The sequence below is a fragment of the Anopheles arabiensis genome, chromosome 3 (assembly GCF_016920715.1).
Source record: "Anopheles arabiensis isolate DONGOLA chromosome 3, AaraD3, whole genome shotgun sequence".
Classification (NCBI taxonomy): Eukaryota; Metazoa; Arthropoda; class Insecta; order Diptera; family Culicidae; genus Anopheles; species Anopheles arabiensis.
Genome location: NC_053518.1, coordinates 43,115,719 through 43,130,854, shown reverse-complemented (window position 1 = coordinate 43,130,854; position 15,136 = coordinate 43,115,719). Strand labels below are relative to the sequence as shown.

The window sequence follows — 15,136 nt, the reverse complement described above, 5'->3', positions numbered from 1 at the left end:
TGCCTGAATTATCTGACTATGAAGCGAAACAGTACACAATCAGACCTTCATAAACCATCTTTCACCGAACCATTATCATATTACCTTGCCTTCAGGGATAGGTAGAAATTTACTTATAATGTATGCACCCATCAGCTCCAGTTATTTGCTCGAACAAACATTAGAAAATCGATGGAATTCGAGCGCAAAAACAGCACCGATTAAGCGTTTTGCCACGGTATCATCATCATTCGGTCCTCACCCATAGTGCCTGGGGATTTGTGTTTTTGCATCTGTTCCGAACCCGTATACATGCGATTAGTTTCTGAGCGGCCACCGAGCGAAAGGGAGAATGCAGAATGCCTTCGCATTAGTTTACCATCATCAGCTGGCCATCACAGTTTTCCATCACATTGCATTCGCACGCAAAAACATGATGAAACCTGCGCAGGGGATGAAGCCCAACACGCAACACGTTAATTGGTGTTCGATCGAGCAAGTAGCACCTTTGGCCAAGGAGAAGAAGGCCCCCTCGCCACCCTTTCCGGTGCACCCGTGAGTCTGAGGGTGTTCTGACTAATTATTTCACTTCTTTGAAAGTTTTCACCCGCCGGCAAGGAATGTTTCGTTCTGCACCGCCTAACGCGCGCGCACACACACACAAGCGTTCTTTCTCCAAGAGGTCGGTCAAGTTGAACCGATAAATCGTACGCTTGTGCGAAGGGGTTGTGCCAGGCCGAACACGATTAATTTCGATAGCAACTGGCACGGGGGATGAAAAGGCGACTTAGGGGGAAAGATAGTAAGACGTTTGAGGAAACCGGAGAAACTACCAACAATCAATCCCCCCGTTCGTTCGCATCAATAGTGGGGATGTTTTCGTGTTCCACACATTGGCAGCTGATTAATATGCGTAGCGTAAACAGCCAGCACAACATCTTCAGCACAACATAACCCTTATGCTTGGTTGACTGATTTCGGAAGGGTTCTCACGTTGCATGGCGATGTAGGGGGCTCGGACCAGCAAAGACAGGGCGGCAGGAGAGATGGTGTTGATTGACCGTAATTGAGCAGAAATCATTGCAGCACGATAGGTTTCGTTTGACCGTGCGTTTTGTTGCTTCAACCATAAACACAAAGCCATGCAGGTATGTCTCTCTCGCACTCTCTACCATCAGTGCTAGGGCAGAGTCCTGAAAGGCATAAGGCAACTTTGATTTTAAAGATTGAGAAATAAATCGCACTTTGTTTCTCCAAAGAATACTTTATTTCCTTACATAACCCATCGAAGGCAACATCTCGCTCTAAAGTCGACTCATACGTCAGCAAATTCTGCAACAAAAACCTAAACATAAACTATCCTTTCAAGCAAATCTGTTTCCCTGCTCTAACACCCTCCCCCGTACAGTCTGTTCTCTTAAATTAATCCTTCATTTACACATCCGGCAGTATTTGTTTTTGACATTAGCATCCATTTTGGGGCTCGAGTGCTCAAGACACACACCATACCTTTTCCAGTTCGTTTACTTCCCGTGCCAAACCCGCAATCTTTTAGGAGAGTTTTCCTGCCTAGTTCAGCATGTTTTTCTGCAATACTGTTCCAAACCACAAGCCTCAATATGAAAAACCCTTGGTATAGAAAACTCGACTCAACTAAAAGATAGGGAGGAACACACACGTGCCGTTGAAACTTCCTTCCATGCTTTCGGCAACCGAAGAACTGATCCGGGAAGATCCTAGTCGGGTAGCAATGCTTTTAGCAATGATTATATCGTATGTCTAAAGGGCCCTGCTATACAGGAACCTAACGTACGTCAGCAGAAGCAATCGTAATGCAAAGTGATGAAGAAATTAACCTCACATCTCAGTGAGTAAATGCGAAAATGCGTACGTATTGTTTTACTTAGACAGCGCACCAGGGAACGGAGGGTGAACAAACATTATCATACAAGCCGATCTGCATGCAGGAGAAACTGCACGACCAGGGGACGCGCAATGTTGATAAGAAACGTCAAAACCAAAGGCATCCCTAGGAGAAAGAGAGAAGACTGTGTTCGGTTGCTGTTTCCGCTTCGTTAGATTTTGCGTTACAAATCTTGTGCTTGTGCCGCAGTGTTGCCATGGTTCGGGGTAAGAAAAATTATAAGAGGCGAAACAAAACATAATCACCCAATGCATCATTCGGAGTTGTCTGTTGCCCATCTCAACACGCAATGCAGGGGTGGAAATAAAGAAATCATGCACAAAGTACAAGTTATTTGTTTGTATCATTTGTGTTCTGTTTATAGGAGAGGAAGAGCAAGCGACTTTGCTAGAAAAAAAAACAATGTAAAAGAAAGCAAACATTCATGTTGAATTCCCGATTTTCCAAATTCGTGCAGCTAACCGTGCATGATGGAGGAACATTTCGCTAAAAGCACACAGTTTAAGGACACTTTTCCTTTTGCTGTGCACCCTCCGCTCGGTTCCTCGCACTGCTCCGCCTGTGTACGGATTGTCGTGATGAGATTGAAGCGGCGTTGCACGTGTTTGCGGTGGATTAAGATCTCTTCACCCTTTTATCGCATGTTACACCCAATAGCTTGCACGAGGACAGACTGGCTTAGAGTTCTGTTTACCATGGCAACATCTTCCGCCGGCACCACTTCCGCATCCGGAAAGATCGAATCGAAAAATAAAATAAAATGTTGGTTTAAATAGGAAACGATTTTCTCGTCTTTTTTTGCCTTTCCTTGTCGTCCATAAGCTACAAGGTGTAAACAATGAGGAAAACTGCACATTCTATGGTGGGGTTCAATCTTTTCCTCAAACAACGCGCCACCACAATTTGTGATTGGCACGTGGCATGGCTTTCCTCGTGGTTTAAGCGAGGGTGCATTTTTACAGTTGCAAAAACGAGGGAGAGAAATAACTTCAGCACCCTTTTTACCGCATTTTTGTTTGGTTTGCACAGATAAAAAACCGAAACGAAAATCCCGTCAAGTCGCGCGCAAGCATGGTGCATTACATTTTAATTGGCAGCGAGCGTAATGAATCGCATTAATGCGCTATTACACATTGGTCGGTAATGATTGAGCACATTATGCAATAAACGGTGGTTTTTATTTTGCATTCACGTTTATGCGTGTGTTGTTTTTTTTTATTTATGTGACACATTTTGTCCTGCCTTACGCGGCAGGTTCAATGATTTGACTTTTCTCTGATTGCAATGTGTCAACGGAGCGCGCAAAGTCGTAAAGCAAAAACATGTTGCACAATCTGTACTTGAGCCTGCTGGCTAGCGAAAGGTATCAAACAGCTCTCATGTATTATTGTGACTGTGGCAGTGAAAATTTACATTCACTAGAACTGCTGGCAAGTAGACGAGAGCACGTTTGGAGCGAGCTGTACTAAACTATACTATTCATTTTATATGTGATTTACAGTTTGCATTTGGCACTCACTTCGCTGTGTTATGCGTTTTATTTAATGAGGTTAAACCAATTTACATGCTTTATGCCGAGCAAACTAGAGGCTGTTTTAAAGAGTAATAAATTACTAAAGACTTTGAGCTAAACAAGAAACCCAATTTACGCATACACACAAAACTATAGACTCACACTTCACAATACCTACCAAATCCCCTGTAATATAGAACAAAGCGCACGAAAGATTCGTAACGTGAAAGTTAAATCCTTAATAGTTTTACAATTTCAACTGTTGGAGCTGTCTCTATAAATCGCTTTCCTTGCAGTCGTATCTTTATGTCAGGATAATCATTTCACGAACAAAAAAGTTTTTTTTCCACCGTCTAATACTATCCCAATTATTCAGATGGGGGTATCATTTACCAGCGACTGGTAGAATTAAATTAAAAATACGACTTTAAGAAGCTGATCATAAATTTGGCGCTGGTACAGTGGCATAGCAGCAACTTGAAAATAAAACCGATATAATCAATCTATTTCTGGGTGTTTCCACCATTCGATCGCTTTTACGATCATTCACCACGGTAAAAGAACACACACCAAGGGGTCACGACGCACGCTGCGGGAGAACTCGAAAAATATGTCCATCCATTTTGGTATTTTCGGTTTCATCTTTCGTCAAATTCAACGCTTTGTGTCCGCGTCTAGCGTCTTATCCCATTCTAGTATCTACCTTCGCGTGCGTTCCACAATAAACTCCCACTGACACTGAGATGAGGTGGCGAGGCAAGCAAAGGCGGCGAAGAAATAAAGCGCCCCAAAATGGACAAACCGAGGAGGTTTGGAGGTTTGGTGCACTAGGTGGAACCGCTTTTCCAAGTTTCGTGCAGACACAACATGGGCACGATTTTACGTTACGAAACTCCGTTTCTGTAGCGCCCTTTGTTGTTGGATGGGTGCCTCCTTCGTCCGTTTACATTTTGCCGCGCAGCGCATGTAATTGTTCCGATGAGCCACGATTGCTTGATAGCTCTTTTCCAACGCCCCAACCCCCTCCTAAACGAGCCGATTTATGTGTTTCGCTTTTCCGCTGCGATTGCAGCCGGCACGATGATTTTGATCGCATCTGAGCGATGAGAAAGCAGATGACACCCTCGCTATGTTGTGTGACCCTTTCCCATGACCAAGTGCAAATAGCGTAGAAGTCAATTTGTTTTTCGGCTCGTTCGGGAACGATGGGAAACGATGGGTTTTGTATGCATTTCACTGTCCCTTCGCTCGCTCGCTCGAGAAGCTATTAACTTTGCGTCACACACACACACACACACACACACTGACACCTACCGTAGTGTGGCACTAAGGGGATGGGTGGAATTGTGTGTTGTGACAAATTTTACGCTCCCGGCGTTACAGAGGTCGCGTGCCAACGGGGGAAACGGTATTGGAGTTGCGACAGCGGAAAAGAAGACGATTTGTCCCCTGATCGTGCCGGATCAAAGGCAAACCACGCACATACATACACACGGATTGCATCGCTCGACTCGAGACAGCACACGTTTCACTCATAATACACCCGAGATGCAGCGCAAGACATAAGGGTGCACATAAAATACGATCCCCCTCCCAAACACTGGCACAGCAGCACGTAGGTGGTAACAGCTGACGACGGCCAAGCGAGAAGTTGACCGAAGGGAACCAACGCTCACCCTCACTCGAGCTGCATTCTTTTTTTTCTCTTGGAGGAGTCTGAAAGGTTTCGATTCAATCGAAGAAGACGACGGCGATGGGAGGTGAGTTGGAGGATAATGATGCCGAACGATGAAACACGATGCGTTAAATGTCGCGCTATTTAGAGTGTGGTGGTTTGTGGTGGGAAGAAGAGGCTTGCCCAAGGGCCACTTCTCTCTCTCTCTCTCTTTCTCATAGTTTCACAAAACTGTCTGGACAAATAATACACACACACGAAACAAGCTGCTACGAAATTTATGTTGTGAGGCATTCTCGCCCACGCGCACGTTTCGTTTGAACGTTTGCCCACGATTGCCCTTCGACTACGGACGACGACGATGATGATGCACGGTGTGTTTCGATGGGAAACTCACTGCAGGCAGGGGGTTTCATAGTACAAATGGCAAATGCACCTATTTACAGCCCGGTGCCCTTCGAGCGCTGTTTTTCGTGCGATGCGATACCACCTAACCGTGCAACCACCGTGCGCACAGGGGCGTCGTTTATGAAGGAAAGGAAATGAAGGTGTTTCAATGTCGATGGCAGTAAAAAAAAAAACAGAATTGCACGAAAGTTCTTCAAACGAGAGAAGTTAATAATCGAACGAACATTTTGTGTTTTCATTTATTTCAATAACGATACATATTTAACTGAGTTTTAAGAAGAATACAACGAGTATTTTTACAGAATTTGGTTTTTTGACCCATCAAAATTGCCGATGATTGCCTTATGCTATTGAAGTTTTCCATAGTATGGAAAACTCTCGAAACTCTGTAAAATGTGAGCAACATGTTGATTCTAACATGGATTAGTCATTTTTAACGCGATTTAATCATTAATATTTCATGTTCTACAACCATGACAAATGGGGATATACTGAGTTCGTTGAACGAAATGGATTTTATTATTGTTGTTTATTCAATCGTACATCGAAAACGGCTTAAAGAACATCAACATACAACAGAAAATGATACAGGTTAAAATAACAAAGACACGGTTACGCAATAACTTATGGGAACAACAAGCATAACACATTTTTGAATGAAGACAAGGACATGTCGAACTCGAATTGAGACAAATGTTCATTGAAACTGCCAATCATGGTTAACAGCAGCTTAAGAGGAGCGTTACGATCGTGATTTGTACGTGAACATGTAACGTGCAGGGTTTATTGATGCTAGGCGGAGAGTCTGGGTATAGTAAATCCAAGCTTCTCCTAGCAGATAAGAGTCGTCAATAGTTCTTTATAGTAATCCAGCAATGAACGTGGCCTGATTTTTATGTCGCTGAAATTCCCGACTCTCAAGTCCTAATAGTTTACAGCACTCACTATAAGAAGGTAACTCAGATTCGTTAATCCAGCCTATCTTGCGTACATCGAAACGAGTGAATTTTCGTTTGATTGCTTCAAGTCCGTTTATCCACTCAGAGGTGTATGGACTAGTGATGGTTAAAATTGAGGAACCGACTGCGGTAGATGGGTCCGACAAGTGTTATCCGGTTCTGGCCAGAACCGTCCAGAGTCGTCCAGAGTCAGAGTCATCCGGAATTGGAAGCATTCGAAGACGTCTGGAATCAGAATCGTCCGGAGTCAGTGTTGTCCGGAGTCGGAGTCATCCAGAGTCAAAGTCCACCGGAGTCGCCCAGAGTCAGATACGACTCGAGACGATGGTAGAAACCCTAATCATAGAAAGTCCTATATACGGTCAGACGACTCCGGACGATTGCAGACGACTCCGACACCTTACGACTCCGACTCCGCACGACGGCGACTCCAGCCGAACGAATTCGGACGACTCTGGCAAAATCGGATTCAGAGTCAGAATCGGACTAAGAATAACTGGAATCGGATTGGAGTGGTGAGTACACAACACATTCACATTCAGATTAGTTTACATATTGAGCCTACACATCTGTTAGTTAGCACGACTAATAACACTTTCGTAATAAAGTGAAAGCAGTTATATCAAGAATAGCTCTTTACGGAACCTGTCAATTTGACGGAATTAAAACTTTGAAGCGAAATACTAAAAATACCTTTTGTTTAATCTTGAATTTTACTTTTCGTAAATTTATCATAACATACTTTGAGTTTGTAGCATAAGTTTCATTTTCATAACTTTCATAGATTTTCATATGATGCAGATGATATTCAGATGCAAATCTCTACGGAGCCCGTCAAATTGCCGGGGAGAGGGGGTTGGTTACATTTAGTTTAGGTGGTTAACAAAGATAAATGTAAATTTTTCAACAAAGATAAATGTAAAAATTAAAGAGAACTATAAACCACTTATTATCATAAAAAATCTTGATAAATGATTTCAATAAAGTGGTCTCAAACGGAACTGCTGATCAACTTATTCCTCGTGTTTTTCGAAACTCCCGCGGACATCGGTCAAAATGTGGCATTGAAAAGCTATCGGTTCATGTGTTCGGTAAAACAATATCGACTGTTTCAGTAAATTAGCATTATGCAGAATTTTTTTATGGAAACAAAAACAAGATAAATGATTCATTTTTTATTCAGAATGAACGGCTTTGGCAGTGCTGCTTAAGTAAAATTATTCATAATTTTAATAAAAAAAAGGGTTTTACATGTTTTAACCAATCTAAATACGTATTTTTATCTATCCGTCAAATTGACCGTAGAGGATGTCCGTAGAGATAGGTATATAAGAGACGCCGGTAAACCTAGAGTTAAGTAATAATAAGCCTAACGCTTTTGAGCTTGTTCAGAAATTTTGCGAGAAGTGAATGTTGATATGTGATGCCATATATCACTAAAAAGCAAGAAGAAATGAATAAAATGTTTTTTTTTTTCTGTACAATTCTAACCGAAGCATTTAAGTTGACAATAAAAATAAAGCAATGCGTTTTAATATACTTGAACGAAAAATCAATGAAAAGGATTCCTGATCGTAACAATGCGTACTTCAACCCAAGCCCCAAGATACGTATGTGTATCTGAACGAAACAAAATGATTCAAAAAACATAAAATAATCATCCTACAATAGAGAGCTACATCTTTTACATAAATAGTTATCACATTACCGCCCACATTACAGCACCGCGTTACAAAAGGCTGTTGATAAAATCATAATAATTATGGAATCATTCAATGTTATTGTTACTGAAAGCCAACTCATCACCACGCGGCGGTACAAAACAAACCGGCGGCTGCCGGCTAACGATGCAAACGCGCGCTCACTTCCGCGGGTTTTGTTTGTTAGTTCGTTTTTGCTTTCACGTCCGTTTCGGGTTGTTTCGATAAAAATCACCGACAACTCAGGGCGGATGATGTCACACTAATATGTGCGTTCTCGCGTGTAGGTATCGTAAAGATATGGTAGATTTTTTTTAAGAAGCATTATTCATGTGCTTGCGATACTTGGGAGACACTTGCCGGTGGAGGCACCGTCAAGTGACTAACTTCTCTGTTGAGTAACTGAGCATTTTTCGGCGCAGCTTAAGAGTTCGCCCACATGGGCTCCGTTTGGGGTGAGGCAGCGCTCATGACTCATTAGCGCCTCCGAAAGTGGGAGATTTATATGTCTTTGCTTTGAAAGAGCTGATCCCATAATGAGGATTGCTAATGAAGAATAAGCAGCTTTTGGCCTTTCTTAAGCATTCAAAGCTTAGAAGTAATATTGTGTAAATACCGATTAAAGTTTACATTTTTCTAAAAACTGTTCGAACATAAATTTTGAATACAAAATAACACCACTCCCTTCCGAGCAATAGGGCGTTCAACTATTATTGGACCGTTTTTACTTCACCGTGTCCACCCAGGCCCGAAAAGAAATCGCCAACTAATGCTTGTACAGTACACCAAAACGCACCACTCGCAGACCTTTCCAAAGTGGCCGCACCAGTGTACGGGCGTAGAACCCACGCGTCCTCAACGCCACCTCCTACACAGCCCAACTGCAGCTGCAAATCTCGACCGCCTTGCGACGGTATCTATTCACACACTAAAAAAAAAAGACTTGTAAAAGGCGCGTGAGCGTCTTGCCTTACTTTCAATCATTGGTGCCCCTCGTTTTTTCACCCTGAGCTGCCCTTAGCAGTGGCGGTTTTCGTTGCGGTTAATGTCGCCGTTTGATAAGTACCCACCGTTCCCCGCTTATCCTAACGTTACCATTACACACTTTCCGATCAACTATACACTAAACTGGACTGAAATTGGACTTTGTGTGTGTGTATGAGCGCTAAATCGAATGGCACAATTCGAATGAAAGACGTCAGACGCCAGAGGGAAACGAGGAAACCACCCCAAACCAAAAGCAACTGCAGAAAAGCCGACAGGGAAAGGGTTTGCTAGTTGTTGTTTTTTTTCGATAGAAAAGTAAAATCACCTCCTTTTCCCCTGCTGTTTGAGCGGAGGATTAGATTCAGGTCAATCGAACGCCAGCGTGATTGAACTATCCGGCGAAAAGATAGATACTCGCATAAAGAACCAGTGTGCACAGTGAAGGGAGTGAGTGTGCTGCCGGGTTAGGGGAATGGGACGAGTCGCGGTGGTCGTCTCGTTGCTAGCGAGAGAAAATATTGAAACGCTTGCGATTAAGCGATCGTTCATAGTCGTTCGTTTCTGTGTTCCAGATTTTTTAACGTTTTGGCTCTTTCTTACTGTTCCGTGGTTAGATGGGAAGGTTGCAAAAAAACCACAATATCCATGGGGCCCCCATGGGCCAATTTGAGGTTACGCCTCTGGCCACTGAAGCTCGAGCTGAAAGCGCATGGGTTTGACGCGCAAAAACCAATGCAATACACACGAGATAGCGATATCGTGACGCTTTAAATTAGCTTCAATTTTTATGTTTATTTTAATGCCCCACTATCGCTGCCGTTTGATAGCCCGGTAGAGAAAGCTCGCTCTATGCCTGCCTATCATCCTCAAATCTCGGTGCCAATTTGTAGACAACACAACGACTGGGTGTGATTGGCTTCCCAGATTGTGTTCGGAGCTGAAATCGACAGGCGATACCACCAGGCGTTCTGTTAGCGGGGCAATTATCGTTGAAATGAATATTTATGTTGCAAACAGTGTTTGAAGTTTCGGTGATGCAATAAAGAAAATTGCCAGCCTTTTGGTGGGATGGGTTAACGATTTGTGTAGTTGATTATGGCAGTGCTTTGCTGATCTAATTAAACAGTTGTGGTTTTAATAGTTTGATTAGCCTATAGATTGTACGAGGGAACTTCTGGGATTGATTTCCGAATTGTTTAATTGTAGCCTATAAAAGATAAGCATTAAAAAACATAGCACAACCTTACACGAGTACTTATTGTTTGCTGTATTGAGTCTAGTTTTTCAATCAATAAACAGGGACATCTAGAATATTAGTTTTCAACGGGGCTACAAAATTAAGCAATAGTAATTTAATTTTGATTAAGTTGCAAAAATTAGTCAAAAACACCTGAATTAAAGATTTGTTCAGTGCATGAGAGGAGGTGATGGTGAGATATTAAAATCATTGCACTAAATTACGTACAATAAACAAAAATTAATTAAGGTCTGAGCAACTCAAAGTTTAGAATGATAAAGAACTATGAAATGAATAAATAAAATGAAGTATTTAAGTACAGAAAACTTGATAAAATATTGAAGATGAAAAAATATATTTATTGATGTGTAATGTTCCATACTTTTGCTTCTGATTCGCGTTCACTTCAAAGCAATCACTGAATGGACCTTAAGTTAGGAGGTTATCAAAAACCATACTACTACATCGATGACAATTTAAAAAATCTAATGTTAAGAGGTTTCTATTAAAAATTTATTACATACATACGACACCAAATGGCACCTGAAATTTGCATTTTAATGTAATAGTGTGGAAATGTCCAAGCAATTCCATGAAAGTAAAACAAAAAATATATATTGCTTATTTATGAATGAAATCATTCTATCAATTAAAATGAAATTGTACTTAAACTTAAACTTAAAATTTATTATAATTATAGGTTTTTTTTATGAAGAGATCATTCATGTTTTACCTACCTGATTATAAACTGCTGCTTTTTTCGCCCGGCTCAGCTGTCGTTTTATTCTGACAAAGGTGTTTCTAGTGCTTGATTTTATTTACAAATTTACGAACTTAGTTTCACACACTTTCCAAACATTCCGTACACACACTCACACACTCACCACACGTTTTCAAATACACACTCAAACAATAGAATATTTCACACCAACAGCGAAATGCATCGACAGCCGGTTGGAGAATTTACCTTCTTTATAACACACACGTGACACAATAGCGCAAACACACTTTTTACTTTTAATTTAATTTTACCACTACATATACCAATTACATAAATTTACATAGATCGGATGCACACAGATCTGACCCTCTGAGCTTCGATCAACACTTTTAGCTGAAATTCTTCTATCATACACACAAAACTCACTCGCACACAGTTAGACCTCGGGGTTTGCCTTCGCTACTACTTTTGCAGTAAATTGCATATTATACACAAACAATTGTGTGTGTTTTTTTAGTTGCGTTTCTGCTGCTGATGATGTTGCTACTGTTATTGCACCTTAACGTGACACACTTACACTTTTAACTGCTGTTTGCGGAGAAGAGAAGGTAAAACAAAAACTATTCAAACTCGAGCTCTATCAAACGTGGACCAAACGGAACTGCAAGAAATGTGTCACGGGAGGGGGACGAGAACCCCACCAACGGAACATGGTACCGCGGAAGGGGGAGCCTTCAAAACGGAAATGGATGTGAGCGGGCAGCGTCGTGTTTGGGGTGACACTTTTAATTATTTGTTCACGCTGCGCTTCGTTAAACGCGTGATTGCTTCTTCTGCCCTTGCTTTCGTTGCGTGTGTTTGTGGGTCGACTTGTTTACATTACGGGAGATTTGATTTGTGTTGGTCGTCAACTTCACTTCCCTTCCGGAGTTGACTCGTTCAACCGTTCGAGAAAGCTTTATGAAATCATCAGCTGAGCCGCCGTTGTATTGGAACCACATTCGAGAGGCACAAAAAAACACACACAGCACTGCTAAGAAACCGGTTTATTTGAGGTGCAACGCAGAATTGCAATTGGGCGTAAACAAAACTGCAAGCTGGTTTGCAAAACGCTTTGACAGAGGCTTGTGTAAGCGAAAACACGTCAGCTGATTCTTGTCGCAGCATCGCACCCCAGTGTGATGAGCGGATGAGAGATTTGCATAGAAAAAAGATGTAATAGAATGAGCATGATAAGCAGCAAAGCCGGAGCGGGCTGAATTACGCATGAATGGCATTGCGTAAAGCTTTGTGCCGAAATTCCGCATCCACGCACTAACCCATGCCGCCCAAAACGTCCTTCGGTGTCGTGTGAGAATGGAACCATTATTCGAGGAGAAGGCAATCTCTCACGGGGCACACCACTCAGCAGTGCAAGATAATATGGGTGAGGCGATGGTGCCGTGTTCCGCTCTCCCGAAAGTCCTCGAGAGCACATCATTGCAATATTTCGTCCCCCAAAAACAAAAGGAAAAGGGTCCTTGTGCTGGCAGCTACACATCCAACATGCCCACTTTGCCCCATACAATGCCGCACTAACGCACTTGGTGTGTGTGTGTGACCGCCACCAACACTGCAACGATTGCGAGCAGCATCCGCACCCGGCAGGAGGTGACAAAAATTCAATGAAATCAATGAAAAACAGAGCCGCCAGGCGGTTCTTCCCGGCCCGGAACGTCACATGCGCACGGCGTCCTCCGCTCTTTCGACTGGCGTAACGCGCGTACGTGCTGCTGCGTACCCTGGGCGAGAGCACGGGAGAGGAAAATGCGATCTGTGTGCGTGTCTTGTTGTTGTTGTTGCCGTTGGTCCACCCCAGCAGCAGAAGCCGAAATCACCCTTAGCGGATTCGGTCTTCCCTTTTTTTGGGGGAAGCCACTGCGGGGGCCACGCAGGGATTGGAGAACGCGGAACGAGAGTGCCGCGACAGGAAGCGTCCATTACCGACGCAGGAAGTTGGCGGGGATTTTAGCTAAAAAAAGGGACAGGAAACAGAGCCCTGTGGCTCTTAAAGAGGAAATGCTGATACGCCCTTTGCTTGCGTAGCGATATTTTCTGGAAATAAAGGAAGACGGCTTCAAGTTGGCAGGGAAATTCAAGCAAGGGAGACAATTGCTGGAATTTCTGTGCGATGTTTCGAGAGCAGTCCAATAAATACTTTGAAATGCGCCTAATTCAAACTCAGCAGCACACGGTACTGATTTTGTGCTCTAAATTTGAAGGAAATATTAGCATCTGATAAGAGCGCGTTAACGCAGGAAGAAACTCTGTCTGCAGGAGAGCCAAACCAAACAAAAATAATCTTCCTTCATATCATTGAGAGAATTTTGCACAAAATAGTAGTACGGAGGGAAGCGTTCGCACGAAGATCAACAACACAAGCACGCACGCAAACAGGCAGACAGAGCCCCCACACGGTAGCGTACACTGCACACTATCCGCGTGCTCTCTCTCTCGCTCTTTCTGTTTCTCTCTCTGTCACCACGGTAGCAGCTTCCGTGTGCTCAGGGTCACCGGTGAGTTTGATGACGGCTTTTTTTGCGTTGCTAACTGGAGCACAGCACACATGGAGAAGATGGGAACGGATATGCGTGCGTGTGTGTGTGTATTTTGAAAAATACTAATTTTGACACATCTGTCAAACAAACCCAGTGCTAACTACGATGAAGGAAAGTGTACGGATGAAACGCACACGAGTTTGGGCACAGGAGAACACAAATTGCAAGAACGGTCGTATACAGAAGCCGCACAAATACACACCGCAACTCGGTAAGGTGTGATTGCTACAGATCGTTACATAGGCACTTGTATTTGTTGTTTTGCGGGGAAGACATTCCATGCAAAATCATTGCGTCTGAAGTAACTTGCCTTCTACACAAACCACATTCACAACAATACGGTGTCGTTTTTGCGCATAAAATACATCTCCCAATTTCAAACACACTGCACAAGACGGCAACAGTAGCTTCCACACCCCAAAACACCCAATCTGGTTCCGCTCGTGCAGCGACTCACTCCAACAACGTACACCATTTGTTTGTGCTCACGCCAAGAACGTTTGGTGTACCGCACCGACAATGCCGAGGGAAGGGAATCGTTTTGGTGTATTGTTTTGAGACGCGTGAAACACTTCTTCCCTCGCTATACCCACTCTATAAACCGGGCACAATAGAACCGAAGCACATTAGGCAGATGCAGTACGGCCGCAATAACAGCACTCTGATAGACGGACACGCGTGCACCACCTTCACGACCGAGCTCACTGTTCAAACTGAGAGCAGCGGCAAGTCAGCTGCTGTCTCTGCTGTGAGGCAGTTCGAGATGCAATTATTTTTAACCACGCTCGTGAGAGGCGCTCTCTTTTTGGCTGGCTCTCGCCAATTGGCGGACTTCTCTCTTAATACCAATTTCTGGAGAAATTACAGGGTTAGTTGCTTGAACTAGCGAAGTGAATGTTTGGGACGCGTTTACTAACACATGCATTTAGTATCGCATATAGTCTTCCCACAGAATCATGCGTTCCGGAGATTTTCGCTTATCTCATATTTTTGCGTATCTCGAATTTCACGTTTTTCAGCCAGAATATTGTTGATAAATGGTTAGTTTTAATTAAATTTAGCAATCTTATGGACTAAATTACATAGTTAATACAAATCGAATAGAAAATGTTGTTATTTCTGTTGTTTTAGCTATTTCAAACTTACAACAATAATTCAACATATTTTGCTTTTTACATTTGTTGGCAAATTTATGCTGATTTGACTAATGAGCTGTCAAAATTGAGAATTCGCGTAACTCTAGGAAAGACTGGACCAAATATCAAATATAAAACCTCGGAGCCTAGCATACCAAATTTAAAAAATCAAATGAATGAAATTTACATTTTCATTCGATATGCTCCAAAATGTATTTTTGCAATGTTGCATTGTTATTAGGCAAGCGTTTTGACTTTTTCCTATTACATGAAACTTCTAACATTTTTATCTATTTTTTG

The 15,136-nt window shown here is 42.7% G+C and overlaps 1 protein-coding gene across 7 annotated transcripts in view; it reads right to left on the bottom strand.

Moving 5' to 3' along the window:
• The window catches only part of LOC120902875 (mucin-5AC), a 159,138-nt gene extending 144,734 nt beyond the window's left edge, over nt 1-14,404 (bottom strand). For 4 of the 7 annotated variants that reach the window (XM_040311938.1, XM_040311944.1, XM_040311945.1 and 1 more), the window contains exons 1-2: nt 14,294-14,404; nt 11,120-11,691 (exon numbers count right to left, since the gene is read on the bottom strand). The gene's annotated coding sequence lies outside the window, so the exon portion shown is untranslated. Of the gene's footprint in view, nt 1-11,119; nt 11,692-14,170; nt 14,191-14,214 lie in introns of those variants that run through there. The other 3 variants (XM_040311940.1, XM_040311941.1, XM_040311942.1) reach the window with 3 other exon arrangements.
• Nucleotides 14,405-15,136: the final 732 nt, after the last annotated feature.